Source organism: Urocitellus parryii, chromosome 5 (genome assembly GCF_045843805.1).
Source record: "Urocitellus parryii isolate mUroPar1 chromosome 5, mUroPar1.hap1, whole genome shotgun sequence".
In the NCBI taxonomy this organism is placed as follows: Eukaryota; Metazoa; Chordata; class Mammalia; order Rodentia; family Sciuridae; genus Urocitellus; species Urocitellus parryii.
The window spans coordinates 110,803,176-110,829,557 of NC_135535.1; the positions used below are offsets into that span (position 1 = coordinate 110,803,176).

Genomic DNA, 26,382 nt, shown 5'->3' on the forward strand with positions numbered 1-26,382 from the left:
CTGTATGGGAACCCAGTCCCAAAGTACAAGGGATAAAAGAAAATGGCCTGTTTATAGTTGGAAATAAAAAGAGACAATAGTCCCCAGGTCCTGGTTGAGTGAGTCCTTGGAGATTAAAGGGAGGAGAGGGAACAGAGAAAAAACAACCCAGCAGAGAAATGAACTAGGCAAGGCTGGCCAGGTACTCAGCCAGAAAAACTGACCCCAATGTGACTTTAAAAAGGCTGGGCTACCTGGGTGTGGTGGTGCATACCTGTAATCCCAGCAATTTGGGAGGCTGAGGCAGGGGGATTACCAAATTCAAGGCCAGCCTCAGCAATTTAGGGAGACCCTGTATTAAAAAAAAAAAAAAAAAAGGCCAGGGGAGTGGAGTGGCTCCACGGTAAAGCCCCTTGGGGTTCAATCCCCAGTACCGATAAAAATAAGGAAATAAATAAAATGAAAACGCTGGGCTTGCTGAAAATCAGAAAAGGGGCCTTCTCAAAAAATAGCCAAACGAAAAAATATAAATAGATTTAAATTTTTTTTTTAATTTAAAAAAATTGGGCTGCGATTGTGGCTCGGTGGTAGAGCACTCACCTAGCACGTGCGAGGCCCCTGGGTTCAATCCTCAGCACCACATAAAAATAAATAAGTGAAATAAAGGTATCGTGTTCAACGACAACTAAAAAATAAATATTTTTTAAATAAATAAATAAATGAAAATAAATTTTAAAAAGTAAATAAATATCCAAATTGGGTAGGAGATTTAGCCCAGTGAAAGAGCACTGGCCTAGCTTGTGTGAGGCTCTGAGTTCCATCCCCAGCACTGAAAGAGAAAAACAAAACAAAATAGGAGTTGCATGGAGGAGCCACGTAAGGATTAAGTTAAAAGGCAGGTACAGCACCTGGTACAGGTACAGTGCAATACGTGTGCCCCATCCTCTTAGTGACATGCAGAAGGACATTTATCACATACTGCTTCCTGACAGGACAGAAATAGGGAGGAGATAAAGAGAGGATGGCAAAGATCCTCCCCAGGAACAGGATGCATTGGAACAAAAGGAAAAGAGAGCCGCTCAGAGGCTGAGGCAGTAGGGTGGAGAGTTCAAAGCCAGCCTCAGCAATTTAGAGAGGCCCTAAACAACTCAGCAAAACCCTTGCTAAATTGTTAGCAGGGATGAAGGAGGGTGGAGATAAGAATGAAGGGGAGCTACATAGCCAGGAGGAGAGGAACTCTGGGAAGCAATCCAGGAGGAGGAGTCTGCAGTGGGAGGGGCTGCTGGAGATGCAGAGAAGTGGGGGAGATAAGATTCCTAAGTGGCCATAGCCCCAAGCCCAGCCCCAGGCCCTAGGACAGGGCAGGGTAAGTGAGGACACACCTGGCTCCAGTACACCCTGTCCTCAGCTCTCCAGAAGGTGGGAACTGCAGCCTGTCCCCAACCAGCCCTCCCAGGTTTCCAAGGTGGTGAGTGTCAGCAGGCCTATCTCTAACACCTCCAGGAAGTGGGTCACTGCCAGTGGACATCCACACCCCTCCACCCCCTGCTTGGGGCCACAAAAAGGGGTAATGAAATGTGATGAAACTGGCCTTAGGCCCTAGCATAATGCCAGGCATGGAAGCCCCTTGCAACAGTTGGCTTGCAGAAAAAAGACAAATTAGACTCCAAGCTCGGCTTTCCTGCCAGGAACTCCCCCTCTCTGGGGCTCAGCACCCCATTTGCAAAAAAAAAAAAAAAAAAAAAAAAAGTAGTGGGTAGGGTAGAATATTATTAAGTGGAAAAAAAACTTGCTATCAAGCAAGTTCCTCCAAGAAAAGACATGGAGGGACCTTAAATGCATAATGCTAAGTGAAAGAAGCCAATCTGAAAAGACTACCCACTGTAGGATTCCAACTGTATAATATTCCACAGTTAATATAGGAAAAGGCAAAACTATGGAGACAATAGAAAGATCAGAGGTTGGGAGAAAATACTTGGTACACAGAATTTTTAAGGCAGTGAAATTATATGGGATGATACTATAACAGTGGGTACATATGCCAAAACCCACAGCATCTGAGATGCCAAGAGCGAAAGCTCTGTGAACCACAGAGGATAATAATGCACCACAGTAGCTCCTCATAGGAGGACCACACTAATGCAAGACACTAACTGGAGGAGGACAGGTACATAAAAGAACTCTATACCCTGCTCAATTCTTCTATAATCCCCAAACTGCCAAATATTATATATATATATATATATATATATATATATATATATATATATATATATATATTTTAGCATTTGGGGATATTTTACACACACACACATATAAAATCAGGCACCATGGCACATGTCTGTAATCTCAGTGAATGGAGGCTGATGTAAAAGAATCACAAATTAGAAGCCAGCCTCAGCAACTTACCTAGAACCTGTCTCAAAACAAAAAAAAAAAAAAAAAAAAAAAGGACTGGGCATGTGGCTCAGGTTAAGCACCTCTGGTTTCAATTCCCAGAACCAAAATAAATAAATACCATTATATACACACACACACATATTTTTGGTACTGGGGATTGAATCCAAGGTTGCTTAATCACTGAGCCACATCCTCAACCTGTTTTTAAATTTTATTTAAAGACAGGGTCTCATTGAGTTGCTAAGTGCCTCACTAAGTTGCTGAGACTGGCTTTGAACTCGCAATCCTCCTGCCTCGGCCTCCTGAGTTGCTGAGATTACAACCATGCACCACCATGCTCAGCCTATCATATATGTGTGTGTGTGTATTTAAATTTATTCTATTAAAAAATAAAGTATGGAACTGGGAAAAGTAAATCTTGTATTCTTTTCTTCTTGGAGCCTTAAAAAAAGGGTTCCTAAATAAAATGAAAGCTTGTGCTGGGGGTGTGGCTCAGTGGTAGAGTACATGGCTAGCATGCACAAGGTCCCGGGTTCAACTCCCAGCACCACATAAAATAATGAAAGTACTCAAGTGGCCAAGTACTGAACCATAACAGTTGGCTTCACCTTAAGTAAGCTGTCCTGTGAAAATACAAATCTTAAAATAGATGATTTAACTAAGAAGTCTTTGCCAGACAGAAGGACTTGAAGGACTTGCCATGGAATTCCATCAAATGGCAATCTCTCCAGGGCACTGCCCGAATGTACTCTAAGGGCCGCACACCAAATGCCTGTTTCACCAGTCTTCAGGATGAGTTTGCCCATCAGCCCTGCTGCTGGGATAGGGCTGCCCTCACCCTCCCAAACTACACACCCATGCAGCACAGGCCCCCTAACGGGGAGCTCAGGTGCACACCTGGCAAGAGCCAGGCAAAAGTGCTCAGCTTTCCAGGACCCAAGCGCACCAGGGAGTCCCATGGACCCCCTTAGGACCCTGGAGACATTGATAGCCGTTATTTTCCACTCTACCCCACTCCAAAGTTCAAGGCCTTAATCACCTCTGACAAAGGGCTGCACCCCTGGCACAGGAGCTCTCCGCCATAGCTCCCAACATAGAAGTGGGTCAAGGTGAACAGAGCTTGGAGAGGAGGCAGAGGGCAGCACCCACTTTACCCTTGGTCATATTTTTGAGGGGTATGAAGGTACCAGGGATTGAACCCAGGGGCACTTAATAACTAAGTCATGCCCTCGGCCCTTTTATTTTTTATTTTGAGAAAGAGTCTCACTAATTTGCTGAGTCCTGCCTTGAATTTGCCATCCTCCAGCCTCAGCCTCCCAAACTGCTAGAATTATAGGCACGTATGCTATCACCTCCATCCCCTGGGTCATTTTTCATGGAAATTTTCTTTCCCAGAGCCACTCTGGCTGGACAGTGATAGGACTGAAATACTCTAGAAATTCTGTTTATGGCCCAAAGCCCTCAGATCCTGGCTGAGGCCACCACAGCAAAGGATCCATCCTGACCCAGAAAACTCACCCCCACGGATTCTCTCCTGCACCAGCCACACCCAGTGGCTTACCCCTGCAGGCATGACAACTACCCCACCTCCCATTCCAGAATGCATGGTCATCCAATTTGGAAACAAAGCCATGTTCAAGAATGATACAAGGGTGGGGGCACCAGCCTCTGCTTTAGGGGAGGGGGACCACACAGTCTGACCCAACAGGTCATGAGAAATGGTCCAGGTACCTTCCACCAGCCAGAGAGGATGCCCCACAAACCAAGATGGTGACCTGGACCTCTTACGTGTGATCTGTAGCAGATACTCAGCCAGGACCCTGTTCCACTTCTTTGTCATAAACCATTCCCAAGGTGTACCCCACTCCTCATCCTGGTCCCACCTTTGCCCCTAAAAAAACCCTGAGGGTTGGGGTTGTGGCTCAAGTGGTAGAGCGCTCACCTAGCACGGGTGAGGTACTGGGTTTGATCCTCAGCACCACATAAAAATAAAGGTATTGTATCCACCTAAAAAAAAATATTAAAAAAAAAAAAGCCGAGGTTCAGGACACCAAACTCTAAGCTCAACTTTGGAGTCCCTCTACCCATTCATTTCTGTGTAAATGAATTTTCTCCAAAAATGTGTAAATAACATACCTAGCAAGAGCTTGTATCCAGAATATTAAAGAACATTCAAAATAAGCAAAGAGAAAAATGGGCCAAAGATTTGGACAGACACTTCACCAAAGAAGTTATAACAATGCAAATGAGCATATGAAAAGATGCTCTATATCATCAGTCATCAGAAAAATGCAAATTAAAATCACAATAAGATTCCATTACATGACTATCAGAATGGAAAGGAAAAAAACCAACAACCTGACAGTTCCAAACCCTGTTAAGAATATGGAGCAATGGACCTCTATGTTGCTGGTGGGAATGAAAAGCATTATACTTTGGAAAATAGATAAATACCCTGGCCAGGCATGATGGTGCACACCTGTAATCCCAGTGACTTGGAAGGCTGAGACAAACTTAGCCAGTCCCTAAGCAACTCAGTGAGACCCTGTCTCTAAATAAATACAAAAAAAAAAAAGGCTGGGGATGTGGCCCTAAGTACTGATACACAAAACCCGACTCTGACAGTTTCTTAAAGCAGCGAACAGCTAAGTGCAGTGGCGCGTACCTGTGATCCCAGCAAGTTGGAAGAACGAGATTGAGGCTAGCCTAGGCAACTTAGACCTTATCTCAAAATAAAAATCAAAAAGGGCTGGAGATGTAGCTCACTGGTTTCATTCCCTAGTATCACAACATCATCACCAACAACAAAAACCAGTGAACATTCATATACCACATAAACCAGAAATTCTACTCCTAGGTTTTGATAAAAGTGAAATGAAGCCCTGTATTCACACAAAGACCTGTACTAAAATGTTGATATCAGCTTTATCCATAATGAACATTTTGGGAACAACTCAAACACCCTTCCATCAGTGCTGGATAAACATGGTGGAATACTATACACAGTAATGGAATACTAACGGCCCTCAAATCACTCCACTTCCTATCTGCTCAGATATCTTTCTTTCTCTATCAACATACACAACTTGGATGACTCTCAAAGGCATTATGCCAAGTGTCAGAAGCCAGACCCAGAAAGCTACCTAACTACATGACGATTCCAATTTCCCAATGTTCTGGAAAAGACAAAATTACAGGAATGGCAAAACAGACAGAGATGCCAGGGGATGGGCATGGGGGAGGGAGGGGAACTGATATCAAATGAAGAAATTTTGGGAGTTGGAACCGTCTGCAGCTTGGCTGTGGTGGTTAATACATAACTCTGTTCATCTGTCAAAACCATAAAACTGTACAATATAAACAGTATATCTTGCAGCCAGGAGCAGTGGCACATGCCTGTAATCCCAGCAGACTGGGAGGCTGAGGCAGGAGGAACGCAAATTCAAAGCCAGCCTAGGCAACTGAGAGAGGCCCTAAATGATTTAGTGGGACCCTGTCGCAAAATAAAAAGGGCTGGGGATGTGGCTCTTGGTTAATGCACCCCCCCCCCAAACCTTTGGTATCCCTCCTCGAAGAAGAGATACACTGTGCTACATGCATCCTTAAAAAGTTAAAACAAGTTCTGGGCTGGGGGAATAGCTCAGTGACAGAGCACTTGCCTTGCATTCATGAGGCCAGGGATTCAATCCTTTGCCCAACAACAATGAAAAACAAGACCTCCACATCCTACCCGAGTGTACAGCTCAAATCCACTTCATCCCTATCTCCCTTCTTCTAATCATTTCATGAAGATAGCTACTACATATCTGCTCAAATCTTTCCTTCTCTCTTTCTCACACACACACACAGAGCTATCAAATCTCTACCCATCCACAAAGCCAGGTCAGGCGCCCCCTCCTCTGGGAAGCCTTCCCTGACTCCTCCCAGCTCCATCAGAGTGAATCACCCTTACCAGCACCTACAGCACTTACTTGTGCCTCTAATTAGCCCTTCTTTCATCCCAGATATTATTTAGTTATTCAGTCTGTGGGACAGGTACCTTCTATCCATGTTCCCCCACTGTCCCGTGCCCAGCACACAGTGGGTACTCGTGACTGCTATAGATGAGCCGATAGTTTGGGCCAAGAGAGGAGAGCAGACAGTGCTGGGGCTGGCACTGTTCTGAGGAGGGTATAGAAAGCCACTGAGATGGCTTCATGTGCTCTTGCATAAGCAGCAAAACTATTGCTTAAACTCCCAAGTGCTGGAAGTGACTCCACCTCCCATTCCAACATGAGGTCATGCAATTTATGATGCAGCACGGCTAAGGATGCTTTGCTTCCTGCACGCCAGCCAGCACAGTTCCAAGCCCCAGGCAGACAGATGCTCAGGACACACCTGCTGAGGGATTGGAGCCTGTCCCATCATCAAGGCGCTGTTGTTTCTCACTTCTAGAAGGCAGGCCCTCTTTGCAGCAGTAACTGATTGTGCCTATCTGACTGGAAGTCAATTTCATGATGCAGAACTACTGTAGCATAGGCGTGGCCTATCAGTGACTTCACGGGACCACTCCACAATTGGTTCTTTCCAAGCATATCGCTAGCCTCTTCCTCTTACAAATTTCAGCTTGTCTTAAGGACCATTTACAGTCATTTATTTGACAAACACTTATACAGGGCTTAATAGAAGCCAAAGAACTAAACATTTTATAAATATTAACTCAATCTTCACATCAATTGTATGAAATTGGTTCTATTAACATTATCCTCGCCAGAGCAATTAGACAGACAAAGGAAATTAAAGGCATAACAATAGGAAAAGAAGAACTTAAATTATCACTATTTGCAGATGACATGATTCTATACCTAGAAGACCCAAAAGGATCTACAAAGAAACTACTAGAACTAATAAATGAATTCAGCAAAGTGGCAGGATATAAAATCAACACACACAAATCAAAGGCATTTCTGTATATCAGCGACAAAACTTCTGAAAAGGAAATGAGGAAAAACACTCCATTCACAATATCCTCAAAAAAAATAAAATACTTGGGAATCAACCTAACAAAAGAGGTGAAAGATTTATACAATGAAAACTACAGAACCCTAAAGAGAGAAGTAGAAGAAGATCTTAGAAGATGGAAAAATATACCCTGTTCATGGATAGGCCGAACTAACATTATCAAAATGGCGATATTACCAAAAGTTCTCTATAGGTTTAATGCAATGCCAATCAAAATCCCAAAGGCATTTCTTGAAGAAATAGATAAAGCAATCATGAAATTCATATGGAAAAATAAAAGACCCAGAATAGCAAAAGCAATTCTAAGCAGGAAGTGTGAATCAGGCGGTATAGCGATACCAGATTTCAAACTATATTACAGAGCAATAGTGACCAAAACAGCATGGTACTGGTACCAAAACAGGCGGGTGGACCAATGGTATAGAATAGAGGACACAGAGACTAATCCACAAAGTTACAACTATCTTATATTTGATAAAGGGGCTAAAAGCATGCAATGGAGGAAGGATAGCATTTTCAACAAATGGTGTTGGGAAAACTGGAAATCCATATGCAACAAAATGAAACTGAATCCCTTTCTCTCGCCATGCACAAAAGTTAACTCAAAATGGATCAAGGAGCTTGATATCAAATCAGAGACTCTTTGCCTGATAGAAGAAAAAGTTGGCTATGATCTACATATTGTGGGGTCGGGCTCCAAATTCCTTAATAGGACACCCATAGCACAAGAGTTAATAACAAGAATCAACAAATGGGACTTACTTAAACTAAAAAGTTTTTTCTCAGCAAGAGAAACAATAAGAGAGGTAAATAGGGAGCCTACATCCTGGGAACAAATTTTTACTCCTCACACTTTAGGTAGAGCCCTAATATCCAGAGTATACAAAGAACTCAAAAAATTAGACAATAAGATAACAAATAACCCAATCAACAAATGGGCCAAGGACCTGAACAGACACTTCTCAGAGGAGGATATACAATCAATCAACAAGTACATGAAAAAATGCTCACCATCTCTAGCAGTCAGAGAAATGCAAATCAAAACCACCCTAAGATACCATCTCACTCCAGTAAGATTGGCAGCCACTATGAAGTCAAACAACAACAAGTGCTGGCGAGGATGTGGAGAAAAGGGTACTCTTGTACATTGCTGGTGGGACTGCAAATTGGTGCGGCCAATTTGGAAAGCAGTTTGGAGATTCCTGGGAAAGCTGGGAATGGAACCACCATTTGACCCAGCTATTGCCCTTCTCGGACTATTCCCTGAAGACCTTAAAAGAGCATGCTACAGGGATGCTGCGACATCGATGTTCATAGCAGCACAATTCACAATAGCTAGACTGTGGAACCAACCCAGATGCCCTTCAATAGATGAATGGATAAAAAAAATGTGGCATCTATACACAATGGAGTACTATGCAGCAATAAAAAATGACAAAATCATAGAATTTGCAGGGAAATGGATGGCACTAGAGCAAATTATGCTTAGTGAAGCTAGCCAATCCCTAAAAAACAAATACCAAATGTCTTCTTTGATATAATGAGAGCAACTATGAACAGAGCAGGGAGGAAGAGCAGGAAGAAAAGATTAACGTTAAACAGAGACATGAGATGGGAGGGAAAGGGAGAGAAAAGGGAAATTGCATGGAAATGAAGGGAGACCCTCATTGCTATACAATATTACATATAAGAGGTTGTGAGGGGAATGGGAAAATTAACAAGGAGAGAAATGAATTACAATAGATGGGGTAGAGAGAGAAGATGGGAGGGGAGGGGAGGGGGGATAGTAGGGGATAGGAAAAGTAGCAGAATACAACAATTACTAATTGGGCATTATGTAAAAATGTGGATGTGTAACCGACGTGATTCTGCAATCTGCATTTGGGGTAAAATTGGGAGTTCATAACCCACTTCAATCTAATGTATGAAATATGATATGTCATGAGCTTTGTAATGTTGTGAACAACCAATAAAAAAAAAAGAACACACACACACAAAAAAAACATTATCCTCATTTTGCAGATGGAGAAACTGAGACATAATGCAGTTACATAATGTACCCAAAGTCTACACCTGACAAGTGGCAAAATAGGGACTCAAATCCACAAGGCTGGTTGTAAACTACACAGTCCAAACGGTACCCACTAGCACCATGCGGCTAATAAGCAATGAAATGCGGGTAGTCAAACTGAATGTACTATAAAGTGTAACATGCATACTGGGTTTCCAACACTTTGCATTAAAAAAATGTAATCTCGCTAGGCAAGTGGTGCACACCTGTAATTCCAGCGGCTTGGGAGGCTGAAACAGGAGAAACACAAATTCAAAGCCAGTCTCAGCAACTGTGAGAAGCTAAGCAACTCAATGAGACCCTCTCTCTAAATAAAATACAAAATATGGCTGGGGATGTGATTCAGTAGTCAAGTACCCGAATTCAATCCTTGGTACCAAAAAAAATAAATAAATAAAATAGTAATCTCACTAATCCTTTTTACTACTGATTGCAGGTTAAAAACGATAATTTTATAAACATGAAAATTTGAATCATTTTATCACATTTGTACTTTTTAAATGTGACTCCTAGCTGGGTGTGGTAGTGGACACCTGTAATCCCAGCCACTTAAGAGGCTGAGGCAGGAGCATCACAAGTTCATGGTCAGCCAGGCAACTTAGGAAGATCTGGTCTTAAAATAAAGAGTGCTGGGGATGGAGCTCAGTGCTTGCCTAGCTTGTGTAAGGCCCAGGGTTCAATCCCAGGTATTGCAAATAAATAAATAAGTATGGCTTCTAGGTAACTTAAAATATACGTGTTATCTGCATTGTATTTCTGTAGGACTTCTCTGCTACACTGGAGTCTACACCATTGCTCCTAGTCCATGCTGGGTCATCTTCCCCATTTCCAGGCTCAGGACAGGACCAAGATTGCTACGGACACCCTGCTCATTCAGCTGCATAAACATGGTGGGAGCCAGGCAATAACTCCCACATCTCCCCATTCTCCTCCTGTAACTGCCCTGACACTGCCCCTCTCCCAACTTTAAGGCCAGTTTGAAAAGCAGTTCAGCTCTACCTCCCTCCAGCAGAAATCCCAGAATGTGAAATGGTAATATCCTCCAGTGCAATCTCACAAGCTAACATGCAAAAAAACTGAGGCCCGGGACCACAGAGTCAAGGAAAAAGAGGTAGTAGAGGCTATCTAGTCCAATTTCCCTCTTCCTAAGTGTCCCTAACAAGTTCTATGTAAAGAAGTTCTATGTGCCAGGTGCAGGAGCACACACCTGCAATCCCAGCAACTCGGGTGGTGGAAGCAAAAGGATTGCAAGTTCAAGGCAGTCCCAGCAACTCAGTGAGGCCCTAGTTAACTTAGTGAGAACCCGTCTCAAAATAAAAAATAAAAAGGGCTGGGGATGTGGCTCAGCACCCCTGAGTGCAATCCCTGATTTAAAAAAAAAAAAAAAAAGTTCCATGCAATGAAGTTATTTATAGAAGGAAGTAACTTCAGATCAGATAAACCTAACACACTATTGCTGCAAAGAGGGCCTGCCTTCCAGAAGGGAGAAATAGCAGCAAAATGACAGCACCCTGATGGCGGGCAGGTTCTAACCTCCCACCCAGCTCTGTTAAGACATTCGTAATCATGGCCAGGTCAATTCTTTTTCTTTCTTTCTTTCTTTCCTTTCTTAGCAATACTAGGGATGGAACCAGGGCCTTGATCATACTAGGCAAGGACTCTGTCACTGAACTACCCCCAATTCTTATTAAGACAGATGTCTCTACCAATTTCTAAAACCAGACTCTCAGTGTGGCCAGTGTCACAGAGCTCAGTGACAAAGGTATTCCTGACATAGACCCCATCACACCATTAGCCCATCCAAGTTATGGTATGATTTACCAATTTTTCTTCTCCTTCATGATTTCTTTATTTTCCAGGTTTTCAACAATGTCTCTGTATTAGTCTCTTTTTTAAAAAAAATATTTTTCTTAGTTGTATATGGACACAATATCTTTATTTTTATTTATTTATTTGTTTTTATGTGGTGCTGAGGTTTGAACCCAGGGCCTCACGCATGGGAGGCAAGCACTCTACCACTGAGCTACAACTGCAGCCGGTCTGTACTAATTTTAAGAGTTAGACAAATAATAATATTAATAATAACAATTTCATCTTTCTGCTTAATCTCAGCAATTCCAGTCAAATGAGATGATTTTGAATCCTGGTTCTGTCATCCAATGCTTATTATCCTCAGTATCCACAGAACAGACAAAAAAAAAAACCAAAGAGAGAGAGAGATTCAGGGCTCATTATCACTGGAAACCTCCTTCTGAGTGATGCGAACTATGGAGTCAGGACCCAGGGTGCTTTCAGCCACATTCATCTCACTGCTGTCTCACCAGGCCACATGGATTTCTCCTATACCCAAGAAAGTCATAGGGCTAAAATCCTTACTGAATATCTCTCCTCCTAAATGAATTTTTCCCCCAACACTTGGTAGAGTAAATCCATGTTGACTTCATTTTCAACGTCTCCATGGATTTTTTTGGTTCAGAACTTTGACCTACATAGAAGGCTAGGGGTGTAGCTCAGTGAACTTGCCAAGCATGTCCAAGGTCCCAGGTTCAAGTCCCAGCACTATAAAAACAGAATCTGACCAATAATTGGGCAAGACAGCAATAAGAAGCTCAGCGGTCTGCCGTCTCCAGAGCCCTATCCTGCCCCTCTGGGGCGTTGCTGCCTGCATCCTTACCTTCCTCCCAGGCCTGGCAGTGAGGGGGTTCAGTGGTCACTCCTGGGGCTTCTCAGAACCCCCAACATTGATGTAAAAAATCTGGTAACCTGAACTCAGAGCAATTCAGGTGGATTGACTGTCACTTCCCCCAAAGCAAAGTGCTCCTTAGATCTCTCACTAAATCTGTCCCACCCTGACATAGGTGAAGGTGAGATAACAATCTTCTGCCTCCCAGAACATTCCACCACCTGCCTCAGGCAGGAATCTCCCCTTGCCTGTCTTACAGACTGTGGCTGAAGAAATCCCTCCTCATCCAGTCACCCCAGGTCTGTTGCCTCCCCACCAAGAGCTCTGCCCAACAACATCGCCTTGCCATCAACTATTACTCAAGGCTCAACGCCAAGATGGAGGGCAGCCAGGATGGAGGACAGCCAGGAAGAAACAACCCTAGCCTTTTATCCTGGCCAGGGCAACTCACCAAGACATCTCAGGGGCTCGAAGGGAAGGGGAAGGCATGGTTTTGGCAGGGGTGAGCTTGGCATGAGCAGAGGCTGGCAGATCTTTGCTAGAAGGACACAAAGCTGAGCCCTCAGCCAAATAATGGGCCTTCAGAGCTCAAGTTTCACTCTGAGTCAACAGCCCCCTTAGGAGAAGAGCCCCACCCTAGTGGCCCACCCTGTGTGTCATCAGCCCCTCCCCAATGCCCTTTGCACTGCCCCTAACACTCAACCGGATATGCAATCCCATCCCCCAGGAGGGTCACCCCTGCCTTAACACAGCTCCCATTTCCTGCCCCTGGTGACTGCTCTGAAGTCTATTGTTCCCATGAAGTTTGGGTCAAAGGAAGCCCGGTCCCCACCCATGGGGGCTCTGGCCTGCCCACACCACACCAAGCCAAGGAGCTCGCCCACACTGGAGTCCAGCCCATCCTCCCGCCTCTACAGGAGAGGCCTGTGTTAAACACAAGAGGCTATAAGCACAGACCTTACTTAGACTGGAGGGAGTCCTGATGGAAAATTTCCCAAAGGACCTGTCCCCACCAGCTGAAGGTCCCCAAACCAGATCACACAGTTGATTAGAATAGCACTGATAATCAGACAGGAAAACCAAAGCTAGGAGAAAACTGTCATTTCAGAAGAGGTCAAGGCAAGGCTGGAATCAGAATACAGCAACTGGAGATTGACTAGGTGCTCCCAGCAACAAAGCCAGGCCCTGCCCTGCCCTGCACTGCCCTACCCGCCCACCCCAGCCTTCTCCGCCTCCACCTGGGCCCCTGGGGCCGGGTGCTAGAGAGCAGCTGTTCAGCTCCAATTTCAGAGCTTTAAACGGAGCAGTCTCCTAACTTCTGCCAAGAGAGGGTCATGGGGCAAAGGGAGACAGGCAAGGTAAAGCCACCCTCATAAGCCCTGAATTTCCAACTGCCACTAGACTGGCCTCAACTACAGGAAGGTAAGGCCCAAAGCCAGGGACCAATGTCCTTTACTTCCACTGGGAAGGGGGAGGAGGAGCCACACTTTTAGCAATAGGGATTGCTTTGTGACAGTCACAGGCACTAGACCAGAATGGAAACCAAGAAAGTTCTGTGACATTTGCATCCCAGATCTGAAAAGACAGGGAAGGCTGAGGTTGCTCAATACTCCAGGCCCTGTCTTCTACCCAGCACCAAAAAGAAGAAAATAAAAAGATAGGAAGCTCTTCTCTACCTGGCAGAGTAATGCATATATCTTGGAGGAGGAAGAAGGATATATCTGAAGGATCTCCTGAGGCCCCTTCCAGACTCGACCTGTGTAGATCCTCCTGTGAAATGGCTTCTTCCTCTATTGGGCCAGAGGAGAGTATATCTGCCTCCAACAACCTTATCTGAGCCACAGGATGGTAGGCACCACCACATAAGACTAGAGCAGCCTCCAGGCCTGGACAAAAGTGGCTGGGGAGATGAGGATATGGGGGATATGGGATACACCAGCGGGAGAGTGCAAAAGGGAAGGGCATGGGTTCTACTGTCAGCTCTGCTGTTCACAGGTTGCATGATTTTAAGAAAGTTATAGTCCCTCTATGGACCTCAGTTTCTCCATGTTTAAAATGAGGGAGTTAATGAGCCAGATGCAGTGGTACACACCTGTAATCCCAAGGCTGAGGCAGGAGGATCACAAGTTCAAGGCCAGACTCAGCAACTTAGCGGGACCCTGTCTGTCTCAAAATAAAAATAAAAACGGTTGGGGACACGGCTCAGTGGTTAAGCATTCCTGGGTTCAACCCCTGATAACCAAAAAAAAAAAAAAATCTCATACAACCTGAAGCCCTTGGTTCAATCCCCAACACTACAAAACACAAACAAAAAATCCACACAGGGGGAAAAAAGAGGTTCCTTGCTATAATAAGCTTAAAAAATACTGGGGACAGTATCAGCTGGGGGATCCCTGGGAATGTGCAGGGCATTATCCTGGTAGGTGCTTCTCAAAGTTCAGTTTTCACAACAAACATTCTGGATGGGTATTAATTAACCCTTCCCTTCTTGATATTATCCATCAGGATACTAAGTCTGGGGCTTTAAACTTACTATTGTTATTTGTTATTTGTGTGCGTGTCTGTCCCTAAACCTGTGCCCTTTCAACACTGGGTGCTGCCTATGAACTAACTCCACATCCGGCCTGAGCAGGTGGGAGGGTGAGGTAATTCCCACCACAGTAGCTCCATCCTCAGGGTGGATGGAAGGGCAAAGACCAGAGCCTGCCCGACTCTGACAGTTTCTCCCTCCTTTCTTCCAAGAAGCCCTAAACATGATATTCACATCAGGAATGAAGGAAGAATTATGAAGCCAGATCTGCCTTTGATGAGCCCCTCCTGTCATTGCCCACCATATACTGTGTCACTCCTGCCAGGCGTGCAATGAGCTACTCATTCTTCTTCCCACAGAAGTGGTCAAGCAAGTTGTAGAGAATGAGAGATTCGGGAGTAGGTGTGTAGCCCCTGTGGTAGAGCATTTGCCTAGCATGTAAGAGACCCTGTGTCCAATCCCAATAACACACACACACACACACACACACACACACACAGAAAGAAAGAAAGAGAATGAGGGATTCTTCCACTTGATTGCTTGGTCAACTCCAGCATTGAACCAGTAAAAGTAGTTCACAGCTGGTAAACATCAACACCTGTTTGTCCTTGGAGTCAAATAAAAGCACTATCTACACACATCTCAACATCCAAAATGGTCTCTTTCTTCTGAGGGGCTCACCCCCACTAACATTCCCAACAAACCACCCCATCACCTAAATGCAAAGATCTCAACTTCCTTTAGCCTTCCACCAGTCTGTCCTGCAAACTATTCCAAGCAAGGACAGAATCCACTCTCCGGCAGAAAGACAGCTGTCTGGGAGAGGCAGGTGTAGACAGCTTTCTCTCAGCTCTGGCCAGTCCAGGGTAGCTGGGAGCCTCCGGGCCACACACTCCAACAACCAGTCAATTCTTCCTTGTATAAAAAAAAAAAAAAAAGAAAGAAAGAAAAAAAAAAGACACTGTCCGCTGCTCCTACTGTACAGGGAAGAAGAAGTCAGAACTATAATCAAAATCCTCATGGAGAAAACTTTTTAGAGAAGAGGCATCACACAACCTACCTACTCAGGCACTCAGACTCAGCACCCTCTTGAAGCAGAAATATGCACACACACTGTCACTCACGTTCACACAAACAAATCCACCTACTGGAAGCCAAAGTGAGTCATAGACAGACATCACCCTCACATACACCCAAAGCTAAGGAGGCTGGCACAGTCAGACGTCACCTGAACCCACTAAGCAGAGACACCCAGTGTGTCAGGAATCCTCTTCCTCGCATATGCACAGAGGCATGCTCCTGGGTGGCCTTCAGGGGAAGTGTTTGGGAGTTCTATTCCCCTGGTCCACTAGTTCTCAGGCTGAAAGGTGACAGCTTCACAACCCCTGGGGAGCAGGTATTTTTGCAGATGTTCCCCACTTTTCTCATCGCCTGAGCCCTTAAAACAGCCAGTACACATCCCTTCAAGATTCTCTCCTCCAAGACAGAAAAAGAGCCCAGCAGAAACGGGGCTATGGGTCCTGAAACAATTCTGTCGCCAATGTTCTCGCTTCAGCCTCTCTCTGGTCCTTTCACAACCCGGACCCCATTTCCCCAAAGTCCCTGGGCTCCACTGCCAACTTCCCGACCCTGTAATCCGCATCGCCTCTACGATCTTCAGCGGCGCAGCCTCCACGTGCCCTGTTCTTTTCCTCGCCTGGTCCCTGGATTACGTTAGACGCCCGACCTCTGGCAAAGTCTAATCAGCTCCCGACTCCCAGCCTTACCGGTCCCGGGATGCGGGAGGTGGGGTGGGCGCGCGCTCCGCCAATTGCAGCTGGTTCGCCGCGAGCGCGGACTCTTCCTAGCCGCGGCTCGGCTGCGTCCCGGGAGGCGGGCAACCGCACTGCAAGGACGGCAGGGGGTCAACCAGCAAAGTGCGGGGGCTCCGGCTGAGTGCCGCGGGCCGGCGAAGGAAAAGTGGGACGGCGGGACGGACCCTCCCCGCTCCGCCAGAGCCTAGCTTGCAGCTGCCGGCCCCGGTGTGCGGAGCGGAGCGCGCGGAGGGAGGAGATTTCCCAGAATGGGACTGTCGGGAAGACGCGAAGATCCCGATTCCTGGCGGAGTGAGTCAACCCGGAGAGGAAGGGAACGCGGGGCGACTGCTGCGGACGCGGGGAGCGGACGGAAGGGAGGAAGCGGGGGAGAGGGCAGGGAGGAGAGCGCCCGAGCACGAAAGGAAGAAAGCGGCTGGACGAGCGCGCCTGCAGCTCTGGAGTCCAAGGCGGGAAGACGGACGGCGGCAAGAAAAGAGCACCCAGAGGGAAGCACGCGGCGCGGCGGGCGGAGGGCGCACGGTCGGAAGGGGGCCCCGTGGGGCTGGGATGGCGCGGCGGGCGCCACTCACCTGACCGGGATGCGGCGGCGGCGGGCGACGGAACCGGGAGCTGCGGCCCTCCCCACCCCCTGGCTTCAAGTTTGCCAGGAGGACGCCTGGAATGTGCGGAATGAAGGCTGGTATGAGATGCGCGCAGTCGAGGGAGGGAGCCGGAGGGAGTGGCGGCCCTGCCACCGGCACCTCGGGGAGGAGACTGGGACGCCCGGGAGGGGGCGGCCGGTGAGGGGCCGGGCCGGGCCGCGGGGCGGGGTTGGGGCGGGTCGCTGGCAGGCGGCGGTGGGGGAGGCTGAGCGCGCCCAGGCGGGGACGCGGGCCTCGAGATCCCAGTTCTGGGACCAGGACCTCTGCGTCCAGCCCAGTCGCTCCCCGCCACGCATTTTTCCTTTGATCTCAGCCCCAGTTCGCTTCCAACTCTCTTCGCCCCTCTGCTTCTTCTCCTCCGGGCGGAGCCCCGACTCCCTTTCCCCGGAGCCTAAAACTTTACTTTCTGCCTGAATGGGGTGTCTCCCAGGAGGACCCAGCCCCTGCCTCCGTCCTGACACCCTCGGGGTGAAAGACCGGGGAAGGGGCGGGCGCCCGGCGTGCAGGAAGGGCTGCTCCCTTCCCGCGACTCCCAACGAAGGACACTTCTTGCTCCAGGGAACCAGGAAGCAGGAACTCTCAGCTCGACTCCCAGATCCGCCATTGGTGCCCCCACGCTGGTCCTCTCCTTTCAGTTGTCCTCTGGTGTCCCTTAGGATCCGCAAAGCTGTCACTAGGAAGAATAAAGCACGTGGGAGAAAGCAGTCAGTGTGAGATCCGTGCGGTGTGGCAAGAGACTCGTTCTGGACTCAGTAGTAGTAAGTCAATAAAGATTTATCCAGTATGTACTATGTGCCCACTAGTAAAAACAGGAAGGACAGGACCTCAGCCCCTACCCTCAAAGAGCTTGTAATTTAGCTGGGAAGACTAAAGGTACAGAAAAGTGTGTTCATTTAGTGGGTGTCTGGATCTTAACCATGCCAAATTAATTTAGGGGAAGAGGGATACAGGAAACACATGAACTCCTGTATGGAAATCTTCAGAACACATTGACTTAAACCTTGTGGCTTTGGGAGACTTGAAACCAGAGGACTTGGCTTTTTTTTTTTCAAAAATCAAATCCAACCTCTAGAGTGATATCGTTGAACCTTGTATTGAAGATATTGTCCAGATCTCTTCTCCTTTGCCAAACAGTAAATTTATGTCTGATTTATCTTGTTTTTCTTTTTTTTTTAAACTAGGGATTGAACTGACCATAGGCTACCTACCTTTGTCAATGCTGCTCCACAGAACTTATCCTTCAAGAGATGGAGGATAAGGAGGCACTTTACCATTGACCTATATTGCCAAACCTTTTTCCTTTGTATTTTGAGACAAAGTCTCATGAAGTTACTTAGGGACTTGCTAACTTGATGAGGCTTGCCTGAAACTTGCATCCTCCTGCCTCAGCCTCCTGAGTCTCTGGAATTACAGGCATGTGCTACCACATTGGGCCTGATTTATCTTACTTTTGACCCAGCACCAACATGGTGCCTAGGTTAGAAAAGTGCATAATACATACATATATTGGTACCAGGGATTGAACCCAAGGGCTCTTAACCACTGAGCCACGTCTGGCCGCTAGCCCTTTTTATTTTTTTTATTTTAAAACAGGGTTTCACTAGATTGCTTACAGCCTAAGTTGCTGAGGCTGGCTTTGAACCTGCCATCCTCCTGCCTCAGCTTTCTGAGCCATGCTATTACAGATTTGCACCACCACACCCAGCTGAAAAGTACATAATAAATGTTGAATGAAAAAAAAATTGCTACCATGGAAGATACTGAAAAGATGTACTATTAAATGTCAGAGTTGTATCCAAGAGGTGTTCCAAAAGTCCAGACAATGCAGCTAGACTGTCTGCAATCTTCCAAGGCAAAGAAGACTGAGGAAGCAGCTGTCATTTGGATATATAAATGCTTGTTAAATAATGAGTCATATCAAGGCTTGGTCACACCTCATACACCTGAAAAGACCACAACACAAGGCAGTATATCAGCCCCATGTGGAGTACAAACTGTAAGGACTACTTAATTCAATAATACTGTGTTGAGTGACTATTGACTTTGACACCAAGCTAAGTGCAGGAATAAGTCCCTGCCCTCAACAAGTTCAGAGTCTAGGTGAGAAGATAATGATTATGCAAAATTCAATGGTAACTCAAGGAAAGGAACAATGAAATCCAAGTTACAGGGTTCCATTTGCTTCATCTCTTGAAGGATAAAGCCAAATTGAGACTGGAAACCCTGCTCAAGTCCTGTGGAGCAGCATGGACAAATGTAGGCCCGTGCAGGCTGTTTAGGAAAGGTGTGTGAGCAGGAGAATGAGATGTGAAGAATGCAGTTAAAAAGGGGGAGCTGGGGGCTGGGGTTGTGGCTCAGTGGTAGAGCACTCACCTAGCATATGTGAGGCCCTGGGTTCAATCCTCAGCACCACATAGAAATAAATAAATAAAATAAAGGTATTGTGTCCAACCACAACTAAAAAAATATTAAAAAAAAAAAAAAGTGGGAGCCAGGTTGGGAAGATAGTTGTATGGAGTTTTGGCCATCATAAAAGCCATAAAGTGCCAGGCACAGTGGCACTTGCCTGAATCCCAGCAGCTCCCAAGGCTGAGGCAGAAGGATCAAGGTTCAAGGCCAGCTTGGGCAATTTAGTGAGACCCTATCTGAAAATAAAAAAATAAATAAATAAAAAGGGCTAGAGATATAGCTTGTGGTAGAGCGCCCCTAGATTCAATCCCCAGTATCCTAACAACAGCAAAGCCACTTAGACACAGTTGTGACATATTCGGCGCCACTATCAAGAGACTCTGGCAATAGTCTTGGGGGTGATTCAGAGACTTAGGGTGTCCTAAGCTCAAGGAGTGGTCCTGAAGATGGCAAGTCTGAGTCCAGCCTCAGCAACTTAATTAAGGATCTGGAAGTAGACCAGAGGCAAAAATCTGCTGAAACTGTTGCTTAGAGTTTGTCTGTAAAGGTGAGAGAGAAAATAAAAATGGGCTAAACCTTAACAAGGGAGCAATGGATGGTGTCATTACTGAGATAAGAATTCAAACAGCAAGGGATTCAGGTGAGGTGGAAGGTGAGTCCTGGCCAGGTTGAGAGGAAGGTAGGACAAGGCAGAGTAGAAACAGGAGAGCCACCCTTGGGAGTCACATTCAGCACAGACTATTCAGAGGGAACTTGAAGTTCAATCTGTTTTCTTTCTTTCCCCCAAATTTTAACTATCCAAAACCAAGACCGTCAGTGGCCAAAGCTGGAAAGCTATGAATTTAGGATTTTGGCTTCCTAGCCTCACCTTCCTTCATAGACTTACCTCCTAATAGAGAATCTTTGGGAATTTCACACCTGAAGCAGTTGAGGATCCTCTGAGTAAAGAAAGAAAACTGATCAGATACGCCTATTCTGAAGGGTTAAAGACTGACAGTGATTTTAGACATAGAACCTGTCCTTCCCGGGGTAGTCCCACTTTTTAAGGGATCACCCCCTCACTCACTGATCCCTAGGAATCAATCTATTGATGGAAATATTTCATCAGTTTGCATCAAGCTGGAAGAGACACAAAAATGCATCATGTAATCCACAACTCTCCTCACTTCCTGGTGATCCAGACCACTCTAATTCTACAAATGGATTCTCAATCAAGCTTGCTGATGGGTGGTGCAGGTGGAGAGCAGCAGGGGTGTGGTGAGAGCTGGTTTTGATGTGGGGAGGGTATTTGTGTTGGTTATAGGCTGAAGTCAAAGTTAAAAATCATATTAATTACTGTTACCATATGTTGTTTGGTGTTATTTCCATTGGCATGGGGCGCTGTACCACTGTCATAAACTTTGTTTTTCTAACTCTCATAGGTCATAGTCAAACAAATTATCCATATGACATTTTGTAGAACAAATTCAACCACATCTATGTCATAGAAGTCTTTGCAGCTATTAATAATGAGATGTTTTAGATTTTATTTATAGTTATTTTTTGATGCTGGAGATCTAACCCAGGGCCTCCCACATGCTAAGCAACCTGCTACAGCCCGGGCCTCAACAAGATGTTCTTTTTAAATAAACTAGACATATATAAGTGGGAAAGCGGGGTCTAAAGACAGTATTTATATATCTTTATTTTTACCTCTGGAAGCTTGAAGATTGAGATTTCTTTATTTTCTCATGTTATTTATTTTGTATGACTAATTAGTACTTTTACACTTATATTCATTCATTCATTCATTCATTCATTCATTTTGCAGCGCTGGGAAGATCCTTAAAATGCTAGGCAAGCACTCTACCAATGAGCCATATTTCTAGTCCTACATATTTTTTTGAGATGGAGTCTCACTGTGCTACCTAAGCTGGCCTCAACTCCTGGGCTCAAGCAATCCTCCTGCTTCAGCCTCCTGAGTTGCTGGAACTATAGGACCAGCCACCTTGCCATGTTTATACTGCTTTTGTAATCAGGAAGAAAATGGGATTACAACTACACATCTAACCCTTCCCTCGTTTCTCACTCCCCTCTCCCCATACTTCACATCTTTTAAAAATGAAATAAGCCCAAGTGCCCATAATCCCAGTGGCTCAGGAGGCTGAGGCAGGTGGATCACAAATTAGAGGCTAGCCACAGCAATTCATTGAGGACCTAAGCAACTTAGAAACACCATGACTCAAAATTAAAAATAAAAGGTTGGGGATGTGGCTCTCAGTGGGTAAGTGCCCCTTGGTCCAATCCTTGGTACCAAACATAAAATTAAATTAAATAATAAAAAAATGCTGGGGATAGTCCAGTAGAAGAGCACTCCTGCATTCCAGTCCCAGTACAATGCAATAAAAATAAATAAATAAAAAATAAAGATAAAATAGGTTCTGGGTGTAGCTCAGCACTAGAGAATGTGCTTGGCATGCTTTAGGCTTGGGTTCAATGCCCAGGACCAGAAAAACAAACCCAAACATACATATATCAAAACTTCACATTGTACATTGTAATTATATGTAATTTTTACCTGTCAATTATGCCTTAATAAAGCTGGGGTAGAAAGAGGTTATATAGCCAGGTACAGTGGTGCTCACATGTAACCCCAGCTACTCAGGAGGCTGAGGCAGGAGGATGGTGAGTTCAAAGCCAGCCTCAGCAATTTAGCAAGGTGCTAAGCAACTCGGCAAGACCCTGTCTCTAAATAAAATATAAAAAAGAAGGGCTGGGGATGTGGCTCAGTGGTCGAGTGCCCCTGAATTCAATCCCTAGTAAACCCCCCCAAAAAAAGGTTTTATATATATAGTTAGCACTATTCAATGATCTTTGAATCTTTGAGGTAACACCAACATTTACATCTTCCTAACTCTTCATTCCTTCTTTCAATGTCCAAAATGTTTGTTTCAACCATTCCTAAGTTTATAATACTAGCAAATTATTTTCCAATAAATCTAACCATGTTCCCCAAACAGACAAACAAAAACTGGCAACTGGGATCCAGTAGCCCAATAGATCTGACAAGAGCAGTAAGAGACACTGTTTCCCAACCTTCAGGTAAAAGGCAAACAACGTACTGTTTTTGAGATTTCCCCAAAGCTGCTTCCTCCCTTCCTCCCAGAGTTTATTGTGATTGACTCATTCCTACTCTCTCTTGCTCAGCTAAGACTCAGGTTCTTTCTCCCTTTTTTGTACAGTTCCGGAGATTGAACCCAGGTGAGCGCTACCACTGAACTACACCTCAGCCATTTTAATTTTTTATTTTGAGAGAGAGTCTTAATAAAATGCTGAGGCTGGCCTCCTAAATTGCTGGGGATTATAGGCCTGCACCACTGTGCCCAGCTTCTTCAGCTTTTTCTTTTCTTTTCTTTAACTGGGGATTGAACCCAGGGGAGTTCTACCACTGAGCTATACTCCAGTCTTTTTTATGTTTAATTTTGAGACAAGATCTCACTGAATTGCTGAGGCTGGCTTTGAACTCAGGATCCTCCTGCCTCAGCCTCCTGAAAGGCTGGGATTATGGGCATGTGCCACTGCACCTGGCTTCTTTTTCCTTTTAAACCTCTTTCTCCTACTTTTCCTTAAGTGGACTCTTCATCTTGTGTTCCAAGAACAAAATGGACTGTGTGTGTGTGTGTGTGTGTGTGTGTGTGTGTGTGTGTGTTGTGCTAGAGCTGGGTGCCTCACACCCTCACACATGCCAGGCAAGTGCTCTACCAGGAGTCTTCTCCTCTATTTCTGTAGAATAAAAGCAGTCAATAATTTGATAAGCATAATATTAGTTCTGTTATTTCTTTTTTTTTTAATATTTTCATTACTTTTTAGTTGTAGTTGGATACAAAACCTTCTGTTATTTCTTTTTTTTTTAATATTTTCATTACTTTTTAGTTGTAGTTGGATACAAAACCTTTATTTTATTTATTTTTATGTGGTGCAGAGGATTGAACCCAGGGTCTCCCATGTGCTAGGTGAGCGCTCCTCCACTGAGTCACAACCCTAGTCCAAAGTTCTGTTATTTCTTAATCAAAGAGCAGTAGAGGCCTGGAGTGGAGCTCAGTGGTAGAGCACTTGTCTAGCATGTCAGAGGTCCTAGGTTCCATCCCTAGTAAGACAAAAGAAAAAGGAAAAGCAGCTCTGGGTGTACTATACAGGGAATAGCACCCGTGACAGACTGAATCTGAACTGAGTTGTGTCCCCCAACCCCAAATTCACATGGTGAAGTGCTAACCCTCAGTACCTCAGAATGTGAAAATGATTTGAGATAAGGTGTTCACAGAGGTGGTTAGATTAACAGGAGGTCATCGGGGTAGGCTTTAGTTCACTCTTGAGTGTTGTTCTTATAAGAAGGTAAACATACACAGATCAAGGGATGGCCATGTAAGAACATAGGAAAGAGGGTGTGCACAGGTCAAGAAGAGAGATCTCAAATAAACCAAACTTGCCAGTACCTTGACCCTGAACTTCCAGACTCCAGAACTATAAGAAATAAATTTCTGAGCTGAGCATGGTGGCACATGCTCATAATCCCAGCAATTCAGAAGACTGATGCAGGAAGATCACAAATTAGAGGTCAGCCTCAGCAACTTAGTGAGGCCCTAACCAACTCAGTGAGATCCTGTCTCTCAAAATTAAAAAAAAAAAGAAAAGAAAAAAAAAATCTGTTACTGCAGCTTGAGCTGATTGATTTAGTAGTTTTCTAGATTGGGGGGAAAAAAAACTGGTTTCTGGCACCCCAGAGGTTTAAGTTTGCACCCAAGTCTCAAATGGGGATTGTTTCTTTTCTTTTCTTTCTTTTTTTTTTAAAGCACAAGTTTGTTTTTTTTTAAAGAGAGAGAGAGAGAGAATTTTTTTTTAATATTTATTTTTTAGTGGACACAACATCTTTGTATGTGGTGCTGAGGATCAAACCCATGCCAGGCGAGCGCACTACCGCTTAAGCCACATCCCCAGCCCTGGGGATTGTTTCTGAGATACCCAAGATCAAGTATCCAGGGCTGGGGCTGTAGCTCAGTATTAAAGCACTTGCCTTGCATGTGTGAGGCACTGGGTTTGATCCTCAGCACCACATAAAGATACTGTGTGTTCATCTACAACTAAATATATATATATTTTTAAAAAGGTCAGGTATCCAGAGTCTTCTTGAAAAAAATCAAAAGCAGGCTCCAACCTACCCAGCCAAAATGTTTTTTAATCTTTATCTATTTATTTTTATGTAGTGCTAAGGATCGAACCCAGTGCCTCATAAGTGCTAGGCAAATGCTCTACCACTGAGGTAGAGCTGGGGATGTAGCCCAGGGGTAAAACACCCCTAGGTTCACTTCCTAATATCGCAACATCATCAAAAAATAAATTAATTAAGCTGGACTCGGTAGTGCACACCTATGATCCCAGCAGCTCAGCTGAGCAGAGGCAAGAAAAAAACAGCTAAAATTCTCATCTTCAGTAAACCTGTTGGAGACAATATTCTGAAGATAAGTATTAATATGTGTATTATGACCTCAATGGGGATTAAACAATTTGGGTTTAAATTCCAGCTCTGCTACATAATAGACAAGACTCAGTTTCCTCATTGACTTTCCTAGTCCTTTTTATATTTTATTTGGACACAGGATCTCACTAAGTTGCTGAGGGTGGCTTTGAACTTGCAATCCTCTTGCCTCAGCTGAGCTGCTGGGATCATAGGTGTACACTACCGAGCCCGGCTTAGTTAATTTATTTTTTGATGATGTTGCGATACTAGAAGTGAACCTAGGGGTGTTTTACCACTGGGCTACATCCCCAGCCCTTTTTGATTTTTATTTTGAGATTGTCCAGGCTAGTCTCAAACTCATCCTCCCAAATCATTGGGATTACAGGAATTGGTCACTGCACCCAGCACACACTGCTTTAAGAAACTGTCAAGAGTTTCTTTCTTTCATTTTTATTTTTTGGTACCAGGTATTGAACCCAGTGGCATTTAACTACTCAACCACATCCCCAGCCCTTTTTTAATTTTTATTCTGAGACAGGGTTTCGCCAAATCGCTGAGGCTGGCCTTGAACTCACCATCCTTCTGCCTCAGCTTCCTGAGCTGCTGGGATTACAGGTGTGAGGCACTGCACCCTACTGATTTAGTAGTTCATAAACCAATATAAAAGTATAGACTTGGGGCGGAGGGTGTGGTTCAATGGTAGGGTGCTTGCCTAGCATGTGAGAGGCACTACTGAAGTACTAAAGCCATATTTCTATATTATGCTGATATAGTTTGTCCCAAGCACGCATTAATTAGCACCTTAGTATTTAAACTTGAACTCAATTTTTAAAATCATTTTTCATTTCTGTTAGTACTGGGGATTGAACTCATGTTGATCCTCCTAATTCCTCACCTTCCTCTGCCTATCATCATTTTCCCTCAGACTATTCTTCCTTCCTAGCCTTCCTGCTTCCAAACTACAGAACTTCAAGACAATTATTCTTGAGAATCAGCCAGGCATGGTTGCACAGGCCCGTGATCCTAGTAGCTCTGGAGGCTGAGGCAAGGAGGATCTTGAACTCACGTTCAAAGCCAGCCTCAGCAACTTAGCCAGGCACTAAACAACTGAGGGAGACCCAGTCTCAAAAAAAAAAAAAAAAAAAAAAAATCTGGGGATTTGGCTCAGTGATTAAGTGCCCTTGGATTCAATCCCCAGTACCAAAAAAAAAAAAAAAAAGAAAAAGAAAATCATAACAACATAACAAGGGACAGAATCTAGGTAGAGAGTGTTTAGATATGAGACCCCTGAGCCTTGAGAGCCACCACATTAAACAAGAGATGTGTCATAAAAGGTGGTGATACGCCAGGAAAGCTC

The 26,382-nt window shown here is 44.9% G+C and overlaps 1 protein-coding gene and 1 long non-coding RNA gene across 4 annotated transcripts in view; one reads left to right on the forward strand and one right to left on the reverse strand.

The window, feature by feature from the left end:
• Tead4 (TEA domain transcription factor 4) overlaps nt 1-17,236 on the reverse strand; it is a 73,005-nt gene extending 55,769 nt beyond the window's left edge. The window contains exons 1-2 of one of the 2 annotated variants that reach the window (XM_077798737.1): nt 17,051-17,236; nt 16,431-16,549 (exon numbers count right to left, since the gene is read on the reverse strand). The gene's annotated coding sequence lies outside the window, so the exon portion shown is untranslated. The remainder of the gene's footprint in view (nt 1-16,430; nt 16,550-17,050) is intronic. The other variant, XM_026407275.2, reaches the window with a different exon arrangement.
• On the forward strand, nt 17,073-20,828 carry LOC113195662 (uncharacterized). 2 transcript variants are annotated; one of them, XR_003302432.1, is made up of 3 exons: nt 17,073-17,160; nt 17,681-17,880; nt 20,608-20,828. It is a non-coding gene; the product is annotated as an uncharacterized LOC113195662 (long non-coding RNA). The 2 variants fall into 2 exon arrangements; XR_003302431.1 differs by having other exon boundaries at nt 17,075-17,160; nt 17,779-17,880.
• Nucleotides 20,829-26,382: the final 5,554 nt, after the last annotated feature.